Below are 7,069 nucleotides of genomic sequence, written 5' to 3' on the forward strand. Positions count from 1 at the left end.
GGGGGGGGGAGGAAGAAACAGAAAAGATTTAAGCAACCAAAATTACAGCTTAGAAGATTTTGGTACTTTTCTAACATACTAGGTATATTTGTTATCTGATCATTAACAATAGAAAACCAATTTATAAAGACTGCCCTTAAGAGATCAGACTTTACATTATCCCGGGTACACAAGATTGCAGTGTCACTGTTGACACTGATTTTCCAGAAATCAGATGTGCCCTACAAGCAGTTTCCACATTTAAAACAAATATCAGGGCTTGGGTTTTGTTTTTAAGATACAGATTTCCCAAAAAGGGAAAAAAGTGCATTCCAGCTGATGCTGTGAACTCCTGCAAGTGTCCCCATGATGCCCAGCAGTGCACAATGCCTCCAAAGGGGAAGCAATATAGCCACTTTAGCAGGCAGGCAGGTTCACTTAGTTTTGCCTATTAGCAGAGTTAGCCTAGAAGAACAGCCACGTGATACTGCAGTTATAACGCTACTTCCACTTCAGGAGAAGGTACACTTCTGGCCTCCCCACTCCGAAAAGCACATCTGGCTCCAACTACGAGGGTCGACTGTACACCAGGTTAGATTTATTTTTGTAATTACGCTCTTTTCTCCCCCCAGAGTCAGGAGTTTCAAACTTCTGGAAACACTCTATTCTACCTCTGCTGCCACATAAGAGTTTCCAGGACTTCTGTATTCACCTGAATACTTTTACCATTAATTGTGACACCCATTCCCACCTGAATTACAGATCACTTTTGAAAGATGAATTAATTAAATTGATTCAAAGTGTCATTATTATGCTTATATTTAAGAGTATGAAAAGCTCTTTCCTTAGAAGAGTTCTGCAGCCAGGCTGATGAGTTTTACAGCAAAATAAATTTAACCGAATGTCAAGAGAACATTAACATGGAAATGGTAAGTTGAAAAATGGAGCACTTGAGGCAATTCTCAGGAAGGACATTTGCAGGCTAATATACAGCTGCCCAGCCAACTCCTGAAGAAATGATTACAGAAAGGAATATCAACTTGGACTATGTCCTGGACTGCAAAGGACTGCAATATTATCCTATCACTGAAAGGGAGGGAAGGGTTTTTTACCTAACATTTTAACCTGTTGTGGTATTTTTCCTTAACAGTAGCAAAGAGCAAGTTACTCTAATCGTGTACATTTTTAAAAAACTAATACATGTATGACAGTAAGAACAAAAACCCTATGTGAAACCTAACTTTTCTTGGTCTTCTTCAAGTCCTGAATGGTAGGGTAGAACCCTGTGTGCGCACACTGCTTAGATCTGGAATATCAGCTTAATTCTGGAAGCAGAGGGAGTACTCAAGACATTTTCAAAGGAGTAAAAGCTAAGCTTTCCATTCAAGCAGGCAGGGATGCCCCACAGCCTGTTCTGGAGCTCCCTCTTCTGGTTAGAGGCTGGTGCGCACAGCTGCAGGAACTAGGATAGGATGCCCCGGCCCACAAAAGTTATTTTATATTTCCTCTACAAAAGAGGAATTCCTGCAAGCAGGATGGATATGAGAGCAAGGCTATTCACTGCCAGTTTATGAGAACACAATTTTTTTAAGGAGACCTAGTGAAGGCAGAGTGGATAAGTGAATGTTTGGGACCTAAGGTATAAAATAAAACTTTTGCTCTCAAAGTTTTACAAAATGCTGGTAGACCTGTTCTCTTTGGGTTCAAGGGAGTGAATGGACAATTAATCAGAGATTTAGAGATATACCCAAGAAGTGAAGGAGTATGATCATAGGCTTTTATTTATTTATTTAATTATTTTGGATTTCTGCTCTTTAAATGATGAGAAATCATATTATTCATTCTCCCAATGGGGAAAAAAGCCAATATGCTTTATATTTGTGACCAGCTGGCAATCTCACTTATGTTATAGCCTTAGATGTCCCTGGCCCCATCCTATTTTGTGTGATCTTTTAAAACTGCAGTAACTTAATGCGTACACAGAGTCTTCCACTGCTCTTCTTGTCAGACTTCTCTTTCTTCTGAGCCAGAGGGAACACTGAAATGCAAGTCAGATTTGATTACTCCTTTCCCTTTCTTGCCATAAGCTTGGTTTGGAAGCCCCAGTTACCCATCATGGCTAACTGCTGGTATTGCTACAGTTTGAAATTTCAAAAGAACCAGAGTCTATTGAGCTGACTGCCAAGCTGAAAGAAAATTACCATGTTCTCCATCTTCTGTTTGAAAAAAATGACCATCTTCTATAAGAAAAGTTGGTGCATCTAGAGAGCTTCCCTTGGAAGGAACTCAGGCTCCTGGAAAGTCTTATCAGTTGGTTTCCTCAACAACTGATTTTCATGATATTCATAGCAAGTTGTCCTATACTCTCAAACGTGTGGCTGCTGTACCCAGTGCTGTAGGGTATGGAGTCAGTCCTGCTGATTCAACATCTTAAGAAAAGAAAAAAAGCTCTCACCTCAGCCTTTGCAGTGATTGTTCCCATAGCAACTCAGTGACCCAAGATTTGAACTCAGGTCACCAAGGCAGATCTTGGAAATGCTGCCAGGAAGAGGTGGAAGGGTGGGGGGAACACAATCAAATCAAACTACTTTTCCGTATTCTAGTCATCACCATGAATGATGGTAACTCGCAGCACGTATTGAAGTGTTAATGGGAAGACAGCCACGTACTCTGTAGAGGTTCTCTCCCTAGCAGAGAAATGAATTTTCAATTTTTCCAATATTGTCAAGACACCAATTTGGAGAAATGAGTTTTCCATGAACTTTCCCAGAAAGATCAGGAAATGGTAGGGGTTGGCGGGGGGAGGAATGGAGAGAAGGTGAAGAAGTTTTTTGCACTTACTTCATATAGTTTTCCATAGATGCACAGTCATTCCCTTGTCCCCCACATCAACCAAAGTGACTGTTTCAAGTCAATCTACAATGACAGCAAGTAGTACACTGCTGACCACAAAGCTAAACTATGCATATGACTTTAAATTCCAAACTCTGCAATGAGATCCTTTTTTATGGAAGCCTGTGTGCTTTAGGACATAAGGGATTTGTTAGGTTCTTTTTATAGGGCAAATAGCATGAAGCAGCAGCAAGAAAGAGCTAAGCACCTATGCAAGTAGCAATCTCCATGTGCACTGCTGAACACCAGGTGTACATGACATTTTATATACATGCCCCTCAATCTAAGGCAGCAGCTCTAGAACAGACTCCTTTTTGGTTGCTTAATGACAGACAGGTCATCTTAAAAGGCATCACGGGGTTTAGGATCATTCCTACCAAGGCGCTCTGCCTCCTCCAGCACTGAAAAAAATTAGTTTGTATCAGATCAGGTTTTTTCCAGAAGAATCAACATAGGGGTCTACATAAAAAGCACACAATCTAGCCCATGTATCTTACACATGCTCTCTCTTACTGGATACCAATGCTTCACTCCAATCATAGGCATTACCCACACTCTTTACTTTGGAAACATGTTAACATTATGCCCTAGTTTGTGACTAGAACCTAACATTCAGTATAAGGGATGCTTTAAGCATTGACACATTTATTTAAACTTGTTTAAGGGTTCACCCCCCATTTTGCATGCCTATTGTAATATCATTCAGATTTCTTTCATTCAATTATATTATAGGTAAAACTTCCCACTTTGAAGTTGTTTCCAGAACTCCCAGTCTTCACCTTGCCTTCAAGCCTGCTCCTTCTCCTGTTTATTATGAATGACACTTGATGAAGACAAAAAAGATACAGTTGCTACAGAGCCTAACCAAGTCTCCAACCTCTCTCAATGAGGCATTTTAGATGGAAAAAATCAGAGCTCTGCTACTGCAAAGCAAAGGCCATACCAGGAAGAAAAACTGCCCACAGGTCTCCTGAGGCACAACTAATGAAAGCAAATCAATAGCCTGGTAAAGCAGAAGCTGCTAAAAGCCAAAGCTCTCAAACAGCAGGCACTCCACAAACATAGCAAAATAAAGACAGGTTGGTTGAGTAACCTCTCAGCATGAATCAGATTTGCACATTGGTTAAAACGAAGTATTATAGATTGAACAGTGGCAGTCAATATTTACCAAGCCAGTTGGAACAGCCAAGTCAGAATGGGAGGAATGATGTACTGTAGTTCTGGGCTACATTTGTGCCTGCTGTGGTTAAGCAGTTGCATTGTATCACCATTTCCCCAGACACCTAAGATTTTACAAATGCTTATGAGTCCATCACATAATGCTTGTAAGTTATCTATAAGCTCCAATACCAGCTCACCACATAAACTAAACACTAATTAAAAACTTTTCTACTAACGGATCCCTATTAGGATGATGTGCAATAGACAGGAAAGAGGTCAATTAACCACAATCTGACCAGGGAACTGAAAAGACAAGTACTGCTGCAACTAAGTAGGTAATCAAACCATTGGGTCACTATTAATTTCAAAGTAAACAGTCTCCCACATTAGTAATGTTAACACACACACCCCTCCAAATGTTAATAATGATTTAAGCATTTTTATAAACGAGGACTAGTAAATCAGGGAATATTAGAGTGCTAGAAAAGGTGACGATTACAAATAAATCTCATCCTTACTTACCCCCGGGGCCACCTAGAAACTGATCCTCTAGTAGCAAATGTCACTTGTCTTTAGGCAGCTGCTTAGCACAAATATAGCAACTGTCTTTCATGTCTAGTTGTAGCTCACCTCTCAACCTACAAACCAGCTGAGACTCTGATACCTTGATTCCCCATTACATTTGCTATGGTCAGCAGACGTCACAGAGAGGAGTTTCTCAGATCAGGATGAAACCAGTTCCAAGTCTGGCAAAAGCTGTAAAACCTGAATGGAATTTCCTCAAAACAGCACGGCTGCTTACAGGCACTGAAACCCCACACCTGCAAATGTGTTTTACCAGAATGCGCTTTACCTAGCTCTGCATTGTTTGTATAGATCAGGTGCTTCAGCAGGGCTTTTTGGCACTTTTCTCTAAAGCCAAGTCAATCAGCTATTATATAAAGTAGAGCTGCACTGATACGTTAGTCTGATATTGGATTGGTACCGATAAAAAGAAAATTGACTATATCAGAAATTGGCCCGATGCTGCCGACAGTTTGGCCAATAAATGCCCATGCATGCGCGCAGCCAGCCGCAGCACAGCACATAGGCAGCAAGAAGCACAGCCTGGCAGCTTGGAGAGTTGCATCCAGCTGGTAAGTCTGGTGTGGTGGAAGGGAGGGGGGGGGACAGATCAACACTCCCCATGGTGAGGGAGGGAGTGGGGCTGAGGTAGGCACTGCCCAGCAAGGGCAAGGCGGGGAGGAGTGGGGGCGGCTCCCGCCACCGCTCCCGCACTCAGGGCGGGTGGTGATGGTGCTGAGTGGGGGCTATGATAAAGTTTGGGATGGCTGCAGCCCCCCCCAGTCTCCTTTCCAGCGCCGCCACCACCTGCCACAAATGCAGCCTAGCCCTAGCTGCAGCTCGCCCTGCCCCACCCTGCGCAGAGGTGGGAGCCACCTCCCCACCTGGTGCCCCCCGAATGAGCCATGGCTCCGTCCTGTGCCCACCCCAGCAGCGCCTACCCCAGCCCTATTCCCTCCCTCACCATGGGGGGCATTGATCTACCCCCATGCCCCTTCCCTCCCCACTCCCCTTTCACCACACCAGACTTACCAGCTGGACTCAATTGCATCAGAAATCAGATCGGTATCGGTCGATGTGCCTCCTTAAAAAGTCAGCTAGCAGTATCGCTCCCAAAATGCCTATCAGTGTACCCCCTATATAAAGTACCAACAAACCCCCACTAAAGTGCCTGATCTATATAGGCATTAGGTGAGCTGGATCCAACTAACGTGATGCCTCTTCTGGGTATGTGTTGGGTTCGGCGCAGAAGTACACCGAGTTTAAAAGTGCCACTTTTTTTTTTCAACATCTGTAAGCACTGCGTGTATTAAAGTAGCAAGTCATCATTAGCTGCCACATCAAGCCAAAAAAGGCAAAGGGAGAACTGCCTCTTCCTGCATCCTGCTCAAATTCAGCCTGTCCTCTCTATTCCCCTCTTCAGATCCACAGCTGCAACCTCCTCTTCAGCCTTGACAAATACAAGCTTGCCTTAGTAACAGTCACTAAAAAAGCTGCAAAGAGTTTTTCTAGCTCTAGGCTTCCATCAGATCATTTGTACCCCTGTTTGCACATCTCCACTGGCTCTACCAGCTGAAACAAACTAGTCCCTACATTTAAAATCCAACACCCCAATGGCCTACTTACCCCAGCCCTCCCACCACACATATACACCCTCCCCCCCACCCAGATGCAAAATCCCACCCTCTCCTCTGTCACCAATATCAATGTGTTGATTAAATTAAAAAAGCACTCTTGTGCTTTCTCCAATGTCATCCCTAGGCTTTTCCTGTCTGCCAAGCTACCACATCACCCTTTTCAAAACACTACCTTAACAACAAGCTACCTTCTACTATGATGCCTACAAAAATAAATACAATGGCTAGGCGCCTGGTATAGAGACCAATTTTGTTTTCACTCCTATCTTGTTCTCGCTCTCTGTTGTATTTACTTGCTTTTTCCTTTTACGTCAACTCTTAAGGACAAGGCTCATCTTTTCCTTACGCTAGTACGACTGGGCTCCAGTCACAACTGCAGCCCAAAGGTACTCCCACAAGACAAGGAACCAAAAACAGTTCCACTTCTTAGAAGTAAATTATCTTTTTAATTAAATGCTTACATCCACTGAGTGGAACCAACGTATGTGCCTCTGATCCAGCCTGGCAGCAGGAGCATAAAATCTCTTTCATTTGAACCAATAAGTATAGAAATACCATAACAGGAGAAACTAGCAACTGGATTTGATATTAGAGGAGGATTAATTAACAGCTTATAATAATTTTAAAAAACTGTCAAGGGAAATTACAGCTAGGCAAACTGTACACGCAATGAAAAGTATAAAAATACATATATTATCATAAACTACCATCCTCAAAAAAAAATCAAGCACTTTGCTGAAGCTATTACTCACCTTTAATTATGCATCTTGAGCTAACATATAAAAGAACATTTATTCCAAATCTTACCTTCCTCCTTAGTTTCCTGCCTCCTGCTG

The 7,069-nt window shown here is 42.6% G+C and overlaps 1 protein-coding gene across 1 annotated transcript in view; it reads right to left on the reverse strand.

Annotated features, from left to right (window-relative positions):
* The window catches only part of STK4 (serine/threonine kinase 4), a 72,401-nt gene that overhangs the window by 46,905 nt on the left and 18,427 nt on the right, over positions 1-7,069 (reverse strand). The window lies entirely within an intron of this gene.

Source organism: Alligator sinensis, unplaced genomic scaffold, assembly GCF_000455745.1.
Source record: "Alligator sinensis unplaced genomic scaffold, ASM45574v1 scaffold76_1, whole genome shotgun sequence".
Taxonomy (NCBI): Eukaryota; Metazoa; Chordata; order Crocodylia; family Alligatoridae; genus Alligator; species Alligator sinensis.